At 40.4% G+C, this 18,262-nt stretch overlaps 1 long non-coding RNA gene across 1 annotated transcript; it reads left to right on the top strand.

The window, feature by feature from the left end:
* Window positions 1-1,761: 1,761 nt before the first annotated feature.
* Window positions 1,762-13,594, top strand: LOC110204654 (uncharacterized). Its single transcript, XR_002323362.2, has 3 exons — window positions 1,762-1,862; window positions 1,938-2,018; window positions 13,154-13,594. It is a non-coding gene; the product is annotated as an uncharacterized LOC110204654 (long non-coding RNA).
* Window positions 13,595-18,262: the final 4,668 nt, after the last annotated feature.

Raw genomic sequence — 18,262 nt, 5'->3', positions numbered from 1 at the left:
TTATTAAAGGAAATTATTCCTTGGTTTGGATAGATAGATACTCTTCAGAGTATTACAATAATTATATAGAAAGAGAGACTCAGGTCTTGAGCACACAGTCTCTAGTGGGAAGTGCTGAAAATATAAAGACAAAAGGGATATAATCTGTAGGTGTTATATATAAAGTGCTTTGCCAAATTATGGGCATTTGAAAGGAATGGTTCTTGTTCCTTGCACTCTTGAGCAGCTGGTTGCAGCACTGAAGTTTATTCTGATATTAGAAGTTGCATAGTAAAAGCTCTTTGCCTGTACATGTATATAATCATTAGTTACACCAGGAGTTTGCATTCTGTTAGGGAACCAGTATGTACATATATGACATATTCAAAACAAAACTAAGGTCACTGGGGAGGAGGGAGCTGCAGTAGCAGGAAAGGCTTCCTGCTGTAAGGTGACACTCGAGCTAAATCTTGAAGAAAGGAAGGGGCTTTAAGTCAAGTGAGAAGAGAGTGGACACCAGGCATGAAGGCATCTATAGGAAAAGAGATGAAAGATGGAGGGACATATGTGGAATAGTAAGAAGGCCAGTTTGGTTAGAAAATAGAGTGAAAGGAGGGTAGTAATGTGTAAAAAGACTGGAAAGGTCAGTTGTGCTATAATGTGAAATTTTTCTAATGTGTTCTAGAAGAAGAAAGAGGAGAAGGGGAAAGAAAAGAGGCAGAAGTAGAGAAGGGAGGAAGAAGAGAGAGAGAGGGAGGAGGAGATGATGATGATGATGATGATGATGATGATGATGATGATGATGATGATGATGATGATGATGATGATGACATAAAAGATCTAACTCAATATCATCCCAACCTAAAACATGGAACTTAGGACTCCCTCTTTTGGGGGTGAATCCCTACTTTTGGGAGACCTTAACACCACTTTGTAAAGCTCAGGGGTATTCATGTCAAATGTGGCCAACATAAGATGCCAATAATTTTTAGCATTCCATTTCTTTCCTTTATCAGAACCACAGAGTGTCAGAACAAGTCTGCTTCCCATGATAGCCCTGCAGAATGTTCAGAAAGCTACCATGCCCTGCCTCTCCCTGCCCCCACCCCTACAGACATTTCCTTCAATTTATCCTCCTCAGCATGGTCTACAATCCTTTTACCATCTTGTCACCTTCTTCTGGACCTGTTCCAGGCTCAGTGGTTTTCTTTCCTGTGGTATAGTGTCCAGGACATTGTACAGCACCCTAGATCTCTAACATCTCTGCTACCACTCGCCCTCCCCCTTCTTTTTTATATTATGTCTTCTTAATACAACCTAAAATCACACCGGTTTTGTTTTTTTGTTCTTCTGTGTTTTGTTTTGGCTGCTGTATCACACTCTTGATCCTTTTTCAGTTTGCATTTTACTAAAACCCTCATATATTTTTCGTGGAAACTCTTACGGAGTTACTTCTCTTCAATCCCATACTTGCAAAGTGAATTTTTAAAATTCAGTTATCTGAGTCATTTTGAGTTTAAGTAAATATATTTATTTCCAAGAGAAAAGTATAATTTCAGAAACCATACCTGCAATGATAATTAATTCCTGTGAAGATAATAACCAGTACAGTTTTTGTACACTGATACAAAAACAAATGACATTTTCTTCCTAAAGATGGTATGGTATTGCATCTGTTTAAAAAGATATGCCTTTACTGAGGAAAGATATAGTAAAATTTGTACTTTGCCATTTGAAATTGATGAATTTTATTCACATCATTTATTTTTCAATTTCTCCTTATCCCTTTTTGCTTGTTTTATTTTGTTTTGCTTTGATTCTTTGACTAGGCTGAAGAGTTAAAACCTGGATATTCCAAGTACAACTATGTATATTTGGCAAAGGTAACTAAAAACAATTTTAAGAAAGTTTTGAAATTTTGTGTTTTTAGGACATTAATTCAATTTCTTTTCTTTCAGTGCTACAAAGATCTTGGACAAAAACAAAATGCTTTGATGTATTGTGATTCTGCTTTGCTAATTAGTTCTAATAATAAAAAGGTAAGTATAGATCGCAGTGACTGATTCAAATCTTCTATTCTCATTACTCTTTTCTCCTTATGAGAGAGATTCATAGAGGAAGAGAGGAAAAACAGAAATGCTGAAATATGTATTTCTTAAAATACACAATGTAGCTTAAAATGTGATTAGCTTAAGGGCATTTTGATCTTAATTTGATTCAGAGACACCTTGACTTTGGTTTTCTCCATTCTGCTAAATACCCAGGACCAAGTGTGTTTATGGGTCAAGGCAGCAGTGCACAGTATTTTATACCCACTTGGGGCTAGGCAGGGGGCACAGAATGATCAAGCTAGAGAAGGAGCAAGCTGCTTAGAGTCAGAGAGCTAGCAGAGGAACAGGGATAGGAAGCCACAGAGAGACAGACCAGATTTTGGAAATGGTTAGGATACAAAAGCAGCCCACTCCCTGCAGGTCCCCATTCTCTGTAGGAGGCACCCTGGCCAAAGTCAGTAGGAGAGAGATGAGCAGCCCTGCCAGGGAGCACAGCTGACTGCTCCCCCCACTGCCTCTTCTCTAGCTCTTCCTGTTCCTCCCCAACCTTTCATGACCTGCCCCTATTACAAATAGGCACCGTTAGCTGATAATTGACAAAAAGTGTGTCCTAGGATATTGTAGCTGAAAGATCCTCTGAGGTCATCTAGTCCAGCCACCCAGTTCTGGAGGTAAGGGGACTGAGTTTCAGAGAGGTGAAATGATTTCACCACTGCCACCCAGCTCGTATGTCACAAAACTAGGACTCAAACACAGATTTTCCACCTGGAATCCATTGCTTTTTCTGCTGGGTCCCACTGTTTCCTGTGTTGGAAGTGACAATTTTGACAGCATTCAGTGATTGACTCACAATGTACCAAATAACTTTAGGGAGTCTAGACTGTTAGTATCTCAGTCTATGTCTTAGCCTTCTCCTTATATCAGGGGAGCAAGAACGACTTGGTATTGTCTTCTTGCTCCTTTATAACCACAGCCAAGCCTTCTCTGAGCCACAGTCTGAGAAACAGGGCCCAAAGTTGCTTGTTTTTTCATGACTGTGACAGCAAAGGCAGCCTAGTCCCTTTTTTAACCCAGTGCCTTCTTCAGATGAGGCATAAACAGAACAGGGCCACTGCTGCTTTCTGTTTTTTTAATTGTTCTCTCATAATTCCCAGGTTCTATGTCAGAAATGTTAGATGGGTTAGAAACCTGGGGTCAAAGCTGGAGTTAGTAGCTGTTGGATTATTTTTCATACATAAAAACCTTCCCGTAAAAACTTAGCCCATGAAGACCTGTCACGACCAGGCAGCTGAAAGAGGCCAGACCCAGCTTCAGAGAGTAAACACAAGGGGCGAACAGCATGGGGCAGAACACTCTGCATTCTGGGTAAAGACTGGATCTCTTTAAAAAGTGTCTCTGGTTCTGAGAATCTGAGTAACTTTGGGCAAGGCACCAAACTCTCTAAAATGAAGAGCCAGGACCAGATCTAGATCCTCTACACTCACCCTCCATTCCAGAAAACAAGACAGCCACAAGTAATGCTAGCTTAGAAAGCAGTGACATTAGCAATACATTATAGAAGAGGACCTGCACCGAAGCCCTGCCTCTGACCCATACTAACTGGGTGACCAGGATCAAGTCATACCCTCCAGTATCTATAGGCAACTTTCTAAGATTATAAGTTACAAGAGTGTTTCTGATTTCCATCCGTGGGGGTAGGGAGACACTTTCAAAAGAATGACACAAGATTATTAATAGTAATCTGTTACTAACAGATTAATAACACAAGTTATTAACAGTTATTAATAACCATTAATTAATATTAACAGTATTAACAGACTGAACACAACTGTTCAGTTGTGTCTGACTCTCTGTGACCCCATTTTGAGGGTTTCTTGGCAGATATACTGGAATGGTTTGCCATTTACTTTTCCAGCTCATTTTGCAGATGAGGAAATTGAGGCATGCTGGGTTAAGTGACTTGCCCAGGGTCACACAGCTCATAAGTGTCTGAGGCCAGATTTGAGTTTTCTTGACACCAGGCCAGTGCTCTATCCATTGTACAACCTCACTGCCTTTATTAACAATATCAACTCACAAAATAGTAAAAAGCAGTTTAAAGAGAAAATAAGCCACAGAGAATTTAGTGTAGAATCCAGCTAAGTCAGATCATCCCTAGAATATTTTTAGGTTAAAATAGGACAATAATATATATTCTCATCAGCAGTTATAATGGAACTAGTGTATTTGGGCTTGATTACCATAGAAGGCAGGTAGTCAGCACAGAGGACAAAGCACTGGGCCTGAAGTCAGGAAGACCTGAGTTCAAATCCATCCCCAGACACTTACTAGATAGTGTCCCTGGGCAAGTCACTTAACCTCTGTCTGCTTCAGTTCTTCATATGCAAAATAGGAATAATAATAGCACCTACCTCTCAGGGTTGTTGTAAAAGTTGAATGAGGTAATATACACAAAATGTTTTGAAAAGCTTGAAGTGTTAATATAAATATTAGCCTTTGCTATTAATACTACTACCAAAAATACTTTGTGAGAATGTGGCAATAATACTTAAAAGGATGACTTGGCAAGAAGAAGTGGACTGGACTAAATACATACAAGAAATTGCCTTGCTAGAAGCAAGCAAATTTTCAAGGAACTGAGGGTTGGATTCCGAAGATATTATGAAAAAAAGAAAATTCCAAATGAAATGAAACTGAAAAGATCACAAATTATGCTTTTGCTTTTAAAAATGGTAATCAAAGTCACACAGGTATTAAATAGCAGAGCTAAGGTCCAGTACAGGACCTATGACTCCAAATGAGAACTTTTTGTCACTTCAGATAATATTAATGCAAGGCAAACTCTACTATGCAGGTGCAAATGTAGAGTTTAAAAGTGCTGTTAGTCCTAAGGGGAAAACTGTTGCTGTTGCCTTGAGAGCAAGGAGAATCATCTGCATAGATAATGATAATTAAACTCTTGGGAGCTGATGAGATAACCAGGGATAAGGGTGTAGAGAGGAATAAGGTCCCAGAAGAGAGTTTTGGAGTGTATGCACAGATGTGGGGAAGATGATGAATTTGCAGATAAGACTGAGAAGGAGCAGTGAGACAGGTGAGAAGAAAACCTTGAGAGAAATATCATGAAGTCTTAAGAGGAGTGAGTATTTAGGAAGAGGAGCGGTCAGCAGTCCAGAGAGGTCAAGGCTAAAGATCTGGCAATTAGGAGATCATTGGTAACTTTGTAAAGAGCCATTTCAGTTTAGTGACGAGGTCAGAAGCTGGACTGCAGAGGTCTAAGAAGGGACTGAGAAAAGGAAGGTGACGAATGTAGACAGCTTTTTGTAAGGGTTTGCCTGTGAAAGAGAGGAGAACCATAGAGTAAGATAATGTAAGGGTAGATGGTAGCATCAAGTGAGGTTTGTCTGTTTTTAAGATGAAGAACTGGGGAAGAGAGAGAGAAAGAGAGAGAGAGAGAAGGAGGGAGGGAGAAAGAGAGGGAGGGAGGGAGGGATTTGAACATTAGAGAAAAAGAGAGGAAGATGGAAGAAACATTAGAAGTAAAAAATGAAGGGAAATATATTGGTGATGGAATGGGAATTCGAGAAGACATGATAGCTGGAATGGTGCATGAAATCCACAGGGTTAAAGTAGATGGGGATAAGAGAACAGGAAATGAGGGCTGCAGAGAGGAATGGTTCAGTCTTAGGCCACTGGGAATTCAGTATTACTGGGACTGGAAAGGAAGAAGTGGTGAGTATTGCTAAGCATAGGGAATGAATAGCAGTAAACCCCAACAGCTCTACTGGTGGTAGCAGAATTGTGGAATGCTCTCTTCTCAGTTCTACCTCAGATTACCAAGCTATTGCCTAACATTTACTCTTGTAAGAAGTCCTGTTTAAGAGCTCCCCCTTATCTGGGAGTCTGATTTTAATCAGTGTGATGTTTTCATTCTGTACAGATTGTATGCATCAAGTGTCTTTCATTCCTGCACGGTTGATGTTCTCCTTCAATATATACTTGAATAAGCATCTACGAGAAACATACAGAATATACAGAAGGAAAGAATATATTAAAAGGGAAGACAGTAACAGCTAGGGGCAGGGGGAGACCAGGAAAGGCCTCCTACTGAAGGTGGCATCTAAGATGAATCTTGAAGGAGACCAGAGACTCTAAGAAGTCAAGGTTAGGCGGGAGAGCATTCCAGGATTAGAACACCCATTGCAAAGACATGGAGGGGAATGATGTCATGTGTAATGAATACAAGGTAGGCCAGTCTAGTGAGACCTTCAGGTCTGTAGAGGGGAGCAGTATGTAAGAAAACTGCCAACATGGGAAGGGGCTAATTTGTAAAGAGCTTTAAATGACTGAGAGAGGAATTGTATTTGTTTCTAGAAGTAAGGAGGAGCCACTGGAGGTTATTGAATAGGGAGTTAATGTGATCAGAGCTGCACTCTAGGAAAGTGGCATCAGTGATGTCTTTGGCATCTGTGTGAAGACAGATTGGAGAAGGGACAGATTGAAGGTATGATTCAAGATGATTTAAGGTAAGATTTAAGGACAGATTTAAGATTAACGAAGAAACAAAGAGAAAAAGAAAGGAAGGAAGGAAGAGAAAAAAGCATGTATTAAACATCCACTATGTACCAGGCACAGTGCTAAATGCTTTACAAACGTTATCTCATGTATCCTGTGAGGTGGGTGCTAGTATCCCCATTATGCCCATTTTACAGATGAAGAAACTGAGGCAGGCAGCAGTTAAATGACTTGCCCAGGGTCACAGCTCGTGACTGTCATGTTGGATTTGAACTAAGGTCTTCTTGCCCTCAGGTCCAGCACTCCAGTGATCAACCTCTCTGCCCTTAAGTGGGTGGGCATTTAGATGTCAGTCCATCTCCCAGCCTCTACTCTTATGCCACACTGGCACAATCTTGAAGAGCTAGAGTCCAGTTACATGCTACAATGAGGCATCAGAAGAGGAAGCTTTAGTGGAAATGGTTTTTACCAAACAGGATGAAATGCATTGTTAACCTTGTGGCTAATGCTGTTTAAGTCCCTACAACACAGCTGCCTTTTTAGCAACCAAGTGACCAGAATCCTCAGCTGCCAAGTTCTTTTGTAAGCTCCCAACGCAGGAAGCCAAACACTCAGCTTGTTTTTCTAACTCAAGCGATGCAGAGCCACATCCTAGGCCACCCAGACTCTCTCCATTGGCTCTCCTTGGTCAGATACATGCGATACAAGACAGCTGCTCTGGATTAACATCACTCTGGCTATGGGACAGAAGGTGTCTCCTGCCCTCAAGAAGAGAAAAGAGGTGTTGTGCTTTCCCCTCATCTACTACTCTGTTGGTTAGTGATTAAGCCACAAGCATATGCTAAAGTGCTCTTTCTTTTCATGTTATGTTATAAGATGGAGCGTCTGAACCTTCTAAAAGTTAGGTGCAATATAGTGTGGCAGAAGGAGTATTGGATGAGAAGGCGAGAAACCTGGGTTAGTCTGGGTTTCAGCATATCTAGCTGTGTGACCTTGGACAAGTCATTTAACCTGGTTTTCGTATTTGTGAAATAAGGGGTTTGGACTGCTGGATCTCTTGAGCCCCTCTCGGTTCTTATGTTTGTGATTATTATATATGAGCCATATGAATTGCTTTATAAATTCTCACTAATAGAATTTCAGAGCACATGAGAGAAATTTTTTACTCTAACTGACATGGTTAAAACAAGGTATTATATCAGATTTCGTAATTCAGATGCTTATGGTTTTCTCCTGTTTTCCTTCAGGATCAACTTTCAGGCTGTTCCTAGTATCATAACAATAGAATATAAAATAAATATCGAAACACTAATAATATGCAACAAAAATAAAAGTTCTGTGTGAATAGCACTGGATACTACTAGTCATAGGCCAAGTTTAGGAAAAATACAAGTTCTGGCTAACCAGTTAGCAGTGCCTATCAGGCAGCACCATTAGTAGCTGTTCTCTGCCTGACTCTCATTGCTGCATTCTTCCTAGAAAATGGTTCGCTCTGGTGGAGAATTCAGAGGGAGGAGGCCCCATGTATTTACTTTTCAAATGGAATGTAAAGCAATGGGTAGAAGCTGCAGAGCAGGAACTTTAGACTTGCAGTAAGGACAGACCTTCCTTACAATGAAAGCTGTCCCAGAGTGAGGTGGGCTGCTGCCAGGAGTTGTGGGTTCTTTCCTCACTGGAGGGCCATAGAACAGATGTTTTGTGGAAGGGGATTCTTTTGTGGGTGTGAAGTGGGCTAGCTGGGCTTTAGGTTACTTTCTAACTCTAAAACACTATGATTCTTTGATTCTATGAAAAACAAGGCAAAACTAGGTTGAAATGAGTAGAGAGGAAGCAGAGAACAGAGTGCTGGAATTAGTATCAGAGGTCTTGAGTTCAATGTTGGCTCTGCCATTCAGTACGTATGTGACATTCGGCCAATCCCATAACCTCCTCATCTATAAAATGGGGAGACAGGGAGATGGACTTGGTAGGGGCGGGGCCCAAGCCAAGATCTTCGCCCTTTGCCCCAAAGGGAATCTGACTCACAGGCCCCAGACCCTCATCTCCCTTGAAAGCCCTAGCTTACCTTTAGATCTTATTCAGATGCACCTTCAACCCTTGCCCTGAATAAAATCTGGCTCCTGTTTGTCTACAAGACCCAGAAAACCCTTAAACCTTCAAATTTCCTAATCGGCTTCCTCTTGTCTATAGGCCCCAGAAAGGCCTTCCTTTGTCTCCTTTTGAAAGTCCTAGCCCCCCTTGATTTTGTGCAGATGCCTTTCAAACTTCTGCCTTCCTGTTCCCTCCATTATCTATTCCCATTGTCTATTCAATCTCTCTGACCTCCCCAATTAGAATTCTTACCTAGACCCTTTTCCCAACCCCCCTTCTCTGGCCACCCAAAGTTACTTTAGTATTTAAGATCCACCTTGGCCCTCATTCAGATGCTGAGAATCTCACACTCAAAAGGCTGAGAACTTCTCATGCCCGCTTGTCTTTACGGGCGTCACCTGGTCAATGTGATTTATCACTAATAAACTTTTCCTCTGGCTGAAGAAGATTTGAGTTGAATTCATTCAGCAGGGCCCGTACGCGATCTTGGGGTCCCAGCACCCCAAAACCCCTAGACCTCTTCAGACTGAATGGCTAAATCCATATGATCCTAAGTGGAGGGTTTCTTCAGATCCATGCAGGATCCCTTGCTGTGGAGACTTCTTCTAAACAAGTTCAATACAACAAGCACAGGGGAAGGGATTTCAAAAATTCATATGATTCACTCTCTGTCCTCAAGGAGTTTATAACATGGTAAAGGAATGAAGGGAATTGTGAGACAAAAGCATAAATAAATCTAAGGCAAAGGAAAAAGGGATAAGCCCAAAGGTTACAAACTGCTTTTGCTTCAGTGCTGACACTTACAAAGTTGCTAACAATGCAGAAGATTCACCAACACATTAAACCCCCCAGGACAGAAATCGCTTATCCAGGATCTGTATGCTGGGAGTCCCTTCCTCTCTTTTAGACTTGGGGCCCAGGGGATCCACTAACTCTAGCTTTCAGAGGCTTAGATTTCCTGCTCTGAAATAGCAGCCTGTGTTCAGGTCATGTGGCCTCCTGTTGGTCCCAAGTGGATAACCTGAGGCCCTGGGAAACATTCTTCTCTTAAAATAAGTAGGATTCTTCCGTCTAAAGCTGTGTGAGGATGCTAGCTAAATAAATAATGACTGTTCTGTTAGCCTCGGCAGAAGCATTAAAACTCATTGCTGTGGAGAAAAAAACTCAAGTGTAAAAAAAAGGAAATGAATTATGTTTCTAGATGGAATATTTCCTAAGCAAATAAAAACAGTACTTTAAAACATCACTGTAGTAATACTTGCCATTGGAAAAGGAGCAGAGAAAATCATAATGGGACACTAGATGCAGACTATTAAAAAGAAACCAAGGAAGGCACAGAATCCACAACAAGTGAAGGATGTTCACTGTGAGCCTTACTTCCACGTATTCTCGCTCCTGTTCCCCTCTTCATTCCGTGACTTTCAAGTCTTGTCACTTCCACCTCCACAATCTTTCTTGAGTTAATTCAGTTCAATCCAATGAGCATGTAGCAAGTGCCAGTCAGTGGGAAAGGGATCTGGGGAGACAAAAACCAAAAAAAAGATAAAACCTGCCTTCAGGGAGCTTACCTTCTCTCAGAAGGAAGGGAGCCTGACAACATGTGCACACCCAAGTACGTGCAAGCTAGAGCTTTCCCTTCTCTCTACTTATCAGGCCCTCTCCATTAGAATGGCCTCCTAACTGATCTTCAGAGTCTCCCCTCTCCTTCTGCCCCCACACAGCTGCCAGAATCGTGGTCCTGGGCACAAGACTGATCAGTGCCTGCTTTACTGCCGACCCTTCAGGGGTTCCTGCCCTGAGGGAGCCCCCAGACTCTGTATCTGACCTGCCTTCTAGCTTTGTTTCACACTGGTCCCCTTGATAGACCACATTCCAGCCAAATGGAAATGAATTCCTCCACAGTCTCACCATCTGTGTGCAGATCCGAGCAGGCCAACACTCTGGCACCTCCATCTCTTGAAATAGTTCTTCAAGACCCAGCTCTGGGAGGTGGGGAAGAGTCTTCCTTTATGAAGCCTTATCTGAAACCTCCAACTCCACAGGCTCTGTCCCCCTCCCCCACCCCAAATTCCTCATAACACTTGATGCAGTTGTTTTTACTGGTATTCAGTCATGTTCTACTCTTTGTGACCCCATTTGGGTGTTTTTGCAAAGATGCTGGAGTGGTTTGTCATTTCCTACTCTGGGTCATTTTACAGATGAGGAAACTGAGGCAAACAAGGTTAAGTGACTTGCCCAAAGTCATACAGCTGATAAGTGTCTGAGGCTGCCTTTGAGCTCAGGTCTTCCTGACTCTGCCTAGTGTTCTATCAACTGCGCCACCTCGCTGCTGCTAACAAGAAGTTTCATCCTCATTCATGTATGTCTCTCATCCCCAGTCCATCTCTTCCACGCTACCTCCACTACTCGCTATCATGTTTGGAGAACTAGGACTGTCTCTTTTGGTATCTTTTTATTCCTACTACTATTTTATATGCCCCAGGCGCTGAATAAACCTTTGATGGAGTGAAGTGCAGTGAATTAACCTAAGTTAATGTATGTAGAAGAGCCATCTGCTATCAATGTGTTGTTATATCAATCTACTGACACTTACTCCCCACCAAATGATCTGTGATCCAGCAACATTGGCCTGCCTGAAGTTCCTTGAACTCAATCCTCCATCTCTCCTCTCCAGGCATTTGTATGCTCAGCCTACTCACCTCTGCCTTAGCTTCCCTGGCTTCCTTTAAGACTCAACTCAAATCCCACCTTCTGCAGGAAATCTTTTCTGAGATTCCCTGCCCTCCCTCCCCACCAGTGACAAAGCCTTCCCTTCTCGGATTGCCTTTCATTTACTCTCTGTGTATCTCGTGCATACCTATTCGTGTGCCTGCTGTGTCTCCTCCATTGGATTGTAATGTTCTAGAGGGCAGGGACCATGTTTTTGCCTTTCTTTATACCCCCAGCATTTAACACAGACTCTGGCATATAGTAAATTCTTAATAAATTCTTGTTGACTGACTCCATTATATTAATGTGATGTACATCAATTATCATAACAATGGCCTTATTTTTCCATCATAATGGGGAGGGGTTTTTTTTTAAACTGCAGGCATCTTGGAAGTCTTTTTTATGTGCCATTTCTTCCTATTATTTAATCTTGGGAAGAGTATTGAGACTTTCTAAAGACACCTGAAATCTCTGAGTAATTATTTGTCAAAAATAGTCACATGGTACTGATATCAGAGTCCAAGTACAAAAAGGACATTGCTTAGTAAATGTATTATTTTCTTGACTTTTTCTTGTTACTGATATTTTTCTCATATTTAATTTCAGTACAGAGGTAATTCTATTTTTCTCTGCCATTAAAAATAATTAAAGTGAAATAAAAGTATTGATTCATTAAGAAACCACTTAGATATACATATGGCACATGTGACAGTTCTGGATAAATCATTGTTTCAGGGTCCTATTAGTAATAATCCCTACTAAATCTCTCATTTGTGAAGCATGTCAGTTAACTGCCATTTTCCAAGAGAATATATCTTTATGCACATATAAGCAAAGGTCACCGTTTGTTGGCATTAATATTCTTTAAAGAAGTAGTTAATGAATATATTCTAACTGTTGATGCTAGGAAGAAGACTAACTCTATAAGGTGTGAAAAAAGGTATGTCTATGATCATAGAATCTTAGGGCTGGAATGTGAACTCTTGAGAAATGCAGTCCCTCATTTTGCAGAGGAGGAGACTGAAATTCACAATGGGATTGATTCTTGAAGTATTTTGTTGTGGTGGAAAGAGGAGGACCCCTGGGGTCTCCTCCTAACTCTGCTGCATATTTGTTCTGGCCTTGGGAAGACAGAGACTGTCATCATCTGTACAATGAGAGGGCTGGATGAGATGGTCCCCTAGCTTCCATGGCTCTGTGTATGACCTAAGACTTCACAAGCACATTTCAGTTGAGGCAGTTGGTACTTAGAGAGAGTGTAAGGCTACTCACTCTGTCAGTACTGCCTTGGAATGATAGAAATTGTGTGATTCTTATGCCTAAAGATGATGTATTTAGGCAAGATCCCTCACCTTGAGTTTTATCCAATCAAATGAGATAATACATGTAAAAGTGCTTTCCAGACCTATGCGACATATAGATGCTACCTATGTGTTACATCTATATCCCTCCACATAAAAAGTGTCTGTGTCCCTGTGTTGGGAAAATCCCAACATGTCAAGCTTCCAAGAAAGACAACCCTCTCCCCAGCCCTCTTTTCCTGCTTCCTTGACCCCTCCAGTTTGTCTACTACATGGGAGAAGCATTCTGCAACACTTCTCAAGCTTATCCAAATTTTCATAGAATCGTGAATCATATCTAGTCCCATGCAATCTTATTACATATGCTCTTTGTAATAATTACTGCTGAGAAATCTATCCCCTTCCCTCCATCCGTAAGAGGAAAAAATGAAAAACTATTTCTAGGGAAAGGAAGAAAAACGTATCTTAAACATGTTAAATCTCATGATGTGTTTGTATCTTTTTTAGGATCATCAGGCACAGGAGGAGTTGGAGCATATAATCCTTTCTTTAAAGTAGATTTAAAAACAGGAGATTTTGTATCAGCAAACCGGATGCAACAACTTTAAAATATAAATGATGAAAATTCAAGTGGTCAGCTATGCAACTTTAATATCACATTGTGTATTTCAGTTTTGATTTGGGAGATTGTGATTTAGATTTAGAGGGTGATCTTTCCACCCTGGTGGTGAAGAAATGCATTCCATGACTGGCAGAGTCACAAGGATGATCATGTCACTGGAAGACTCCATGAGATGTGTAATATTAATACCAAATTATTTCTAACAATGTTGGATTTGTATATTTGATGTTCTGTTTCCTATTGACTAATCAATGCTGATTCTTTAGAGTCTCCAAGAAAAAAAAAAGAAAAAGAGAAAGAAATAAAATCAAATCAATAAAAGAAAATCATTTCATTGAGTTTAATTGAAATTCCATTGTCTCAACATAAAATTCCTCACAGTGGATGCTGTGAAGCTGACAAGTTCGAGTCCCAGCGATACAGATCTGTGATCTCAACATTAGGGTGTCAGTGACCTGAAGATGCTGCATTTCTGAACCTCTATTCAGGAGCAGAGCACTTCAGGTCAGAAAGTCTTCTGTTTTCACCCTTCTGTAGAGTCCTAGGGGAGCTAAAGAAGCCATAGTGTGGTCCACGCAGGCTTAAATTGAGGGAAACAGATTGCCCTCTGCTAGGATTCAGGGCTCTACTCAGCTGTCATGAAAGCCACATTTATAGAGCTGTGTGCAGGGCACTCTGTGCAAGCAGCTGGGCTAGTTGTTATAGGAGATACCTCTTTTCCCCTTCTTTATCATGGTTCTTGCTGCTAAGGAGCATATATGGCAATACTGAAATTACCAAAGATGGAGTAGAGAAGACAAACCTAAACCAGCTGTTCAAATCATCAGTGGAAATGGAAATAGACCCAAGAAGACAGTAGATGATGGTGGTAACAAAGTGGAGAGGGGCCTATAAGCAGTGAGCTGGAAATCAGTGGTATGGGAGTAGTCCTGGGGAATCAGAAGTAAGCTAGCTGTTGGTGTGAGACCCCACACAAAAAAATACCACGAGGGGAAAAGTTATGTGAGTAAATGGTCAGCAGCTCATTAATGACATGACTGAGGTGGCCCCATGGAGTCCACAGAGGGCTGGCCTTGGAGTCACAAAGACCTAGACTCAGAAAGTCTTGCCTATGACATATGCTGGATGTATGGCTGTGCAAGTCATTTACCCCAGGAGTGTGGCAGGCAACTCTCTAATAAGAAAAACTGCCAATAGGTCTCATTTCTGGAAGGAGTTTTCACCCTGGGAATTAGCCCCACAGATGAAATCCCAGAATGCATTGGGAAAAAACACTCCATGGCAAAAGGCCACTGATGAGTGCACAAAATTAAACTAAGGTGAAGATAGAGTATCTCTGAGATAGTAAGTCAATGGGAAATGGTATATGGCCTAGACAACTTTTATTTTTTACACTCATTTTTAGGAATATAGCCATTCTAAAATGTACAATTTATGCAGTCTTATTCAACTTGCTTGTAAAATTTTTGTTGTTCAGTCATTTTTCAGTCATGTGTCTTGGCACAGTGGATAGAGCGCCAGGCCTAGAGTCAGGAAGATTCCTCTTCCTGAGTGGAAATCTGGCTTCAGACCCTGGGCAAGTCACTTAACCCTGTTTACCTCAGTTTCTTCATCTGTAAAATGAGCTGCAAAAGGAAATGGCAAACCACTCCAGTGTCTTTGTTAAGAAAACCCCAAATGAGATCATGAAGAGTCAGACACAACTGAAAAATGACAGAACAACAATAATATTCCATTGCATTCATCTACCTCAATTTGTTTAGTTATTCCCCAACTGATGGACATCTATTTTGTTTTGAGCTCCTTGCTATCATAAAAAAGTTTTGGTGTAGGGGACAGCTAGGTGGCACAATGGATAGAGCACCGGCCCTGGATTCAGGAGGACCTGAGTTCAAATCTGGCCTCAGACACATAACACTTACTAGCTGTGTGACCCTGGGCAAGTCACTTAACCCCAATTGCCTAAAAAAAATAATAATTTTAAATAATGGAGTAAAAAGATTTTTCAATTCAAGGTATTACTTCAAATTTTATGTTAAAAAAAGATTAATAAGGCTGTCTCCTTCAAATTAAGCCAAGTATTTCAGATTAAAATGCTGTTCTAATATGAGTTTGTAATAGCCTAAAGAGGGAATGGGGCAGAGGTGGAGGAAGGGAACCTTAGTATGGTTCCAGGGAGAAAAATCAAATTTCCAGTAGCAAAAACAAAAAAGGATAATTCACTATGACTGAAGATCAATCAAGGAAATTAGAAACTGTTTGGCTCACTTATAAAACTGATAATTTAGATGAAATCTGTAACTATTCCTTTTTTTTTAATCTTTTAAGTGTTTGCTGATTTCTCCCCCGACTTAACAGTATTTTTTTATAATTACACGTAAAGATATTTTTCAACATTCACTTTTATAAGATTTTGAGTATTTTTATGACTATTTTCCAAAACAAAACATCCAGATTTATAGAATGAGGAACAGAGGATTCAATAGCAACTTCAGGAAAAATTAAATGAGCTAGAAACAAACTTCACAAGAAAAAAAAATGGGACAAGATAGATTTACAAGTTCATTCTATCAAACACCCAAAACACAATTGATTCCAATATTATATAAACTATTTTTGAAAATAGGAAAAGGAGACACTAGTAAATTCCTTTTATGAGACAAATGTATTCTTGGTTACCAAAACCATGAAGAGACAGAGACAAGAAAGAAAGGTATAAACCAACATCTCTAGCAAATATTGACACAAAAATGCAAATAAAAGATTAGCAAATAGTCTACAGCAACATAATTTTTAAAGTATTTGGTATCAGCAGGTTGGACTTATACCAGGAATCAGGTTGGTTAAAGATAAAGAAAACTAAAAGCATATTAATAAGAAAAACCATGTGGCTGAATCAATGTATATTTTAAAAGCTTTTGAAAATTTCAGTACTCATTTCTGTTAAAAAAAAAAAACCCAACAACAACAACACTAAAAAGCCCTTCGGAATAAATAGAATTCCTTTAATGTGGTAAATAGCATCTATCCAAAGCCAGGACCCAGTATTATATATGATGGAAATAAATTAGAATACTTTCAAGGAATAGGGGAAAGAAGGGAATGAAACCAGAACTGTCATTATCAATAGTATTATTTTATATAGTTCTAGAAATGCTGGTTGGTTATTGTCCATCATTCTCAAAGAGGACCAAAATGACATTACCATGCTTGTAGAATCAAGTTACAGTGTGTCCGACTGCAGCTAATCAGACCAATAGGAGCTCAGAGTGACAGGTCGAGCACAAATAGTCCATGTGAACATTTGAGGTGGATTCTCTAAATTTGTGCAACTTGCATTTCTTTTGAGCTATTGCAATTCTTCTTTGCTCATAAAACACAGAACCTTCTCTGATGAGGGCACGCTGTGCTGAGTAGTCCTGTGCTAATATCTCCCATGTCACATAATAAATTCCAAATTTCTTAAGAGAGACCTTGAGAATGGTGTTGTATCACTTTTTCTGACCACCACATGAATGCTTACCCTCTGTGAGTTCTTCATAAAAGTCTTTTTGGAAAGTGTACATTTGGCATTTGAACAACATAGTCAGCCCATCAGAGTTGTGTTCTCTGAAGTAGAGTTTGAATGCTTGGCAGTTTTGTTCAAGAAAGGACATCAGTGTCTGTTATCTATACTGCCAGGTGATCTTCAGAATCTTCCTAAGACAATTTAAATGGAAGTGATTCAGTTGCCTTGCATGGCACTGGTATGCTGTCCAGGTTTCACAGGCATACAACAATGAGGTCAGAGCAACAGCTGTATAGACCTTCATTTTGGTAGTCAGTCTAATACCTCATCTCTCCCACACTTTCCTTTGGAGCCTCTCAAACACTGAGCTAGCTCTGGCAATGTATGTGTGTTAACCCACTGCTAGCTACAGCAGTAAGATGAAAAAAATAAATTAAGCATAGCACCCTATACCCTGAAGCGTACCTGGGTTCCCAAAGACTTGCACATGTGAAGGGAGATATGACTCTAGATTAACTGAGAGGCATCTGAACCTGTGGCACTGCATACAGCACATAGGAAGGATTTTTGGTTTAGCCAAAAGACTGTAAAGGAAAAGAAAAGACTTGCACTTTGGAACAGCAACTGGCACATCTCCCCAGAGCTGCAGGCATGTAGGGAAAGCTGGCCCCAGTGTCCTCTGATGTCCAGCTGCTGTACACTCCCCACTCCCAAGACTGGAAGGGTGGACTTCTTGGATAAGAATGTTCTTTCCCCAGTTGAACTGAGATTTCATGTTACTCTTAAGTTGAACTGCCCATGTACCCTTGAGTATTCTGTTGTCTAAACTAATATGTGTAATTTCTTTCATTTCTGTTTGGAAATTTTACAGCTTACTTGGATAATTGTTTGCTTGCTATCCATAGTCATTTTATGTGTAAAGAGCATTTGAGGGTGTAGTGTTGGCCTGGATGCCATATGATAGATTCAATAAGTGATCAGTGATCAGTACAGGTGACATCCCCTGGGATGAAAGTGATAGGGAAAACAATGGGCCATCCCTTGCATCTACCAAGTTTTAAGCCAACTAGGTAAGAAATGGGAGAGGTAAATAAGGACCAGAGTGTGTTATACTTGAACATGCAGCCATCCCTACTTTCACAAGAAGCCAACTTTATAAGGCCAGGAGTGGGAAGAAAAGAGAAAATGAAAGAAAGAATAAGAATGAAGGAGTTCTGCTTTCTCTTCATCATCTGTTGTTAATTAAAACTGAAAAAGAAGTTTGATCTATAAAGAAACACATAAAAAAAAGAACAGGAGAAAGAAGACAATTTTTTTTTTTAAGAAGCGTGATCAGAGTCTTGTAAGAATAGTGCTAGAAGTGTTGAAAGGCAGAATGAGCTGAGGCAGGAGAAGAATCCAGACCAAATAGTTGTCAGATTCTCTGGAATCTTCCTTTGGTCCCCAACAGAGACAAACAAGCCTGCTTATCGTCCTCAGCATTCTC

This window comes from Phascolarctos cinereus, unplaced genomic scaffold (assembly GCF_003287225.1).
Source record: "Phascolarctos cinereus isolate Bilbo 61053 unplaced genomic scaffold, phaCin_HiC Scaffold_7;HRSCAF=346, whole genome shotgun sequence".
Classification (NCBI taxonomy): domain Eukaryota; kingdom Metazoa; phylum Chordata; class Mammalia; order Diprotodontia; family Phascolarctidae; genus Phascolarctos; species Phascolarctos cinereus.
This window is presented reverse-complemented; position numbering and strand designations above follow the sequence as displayed.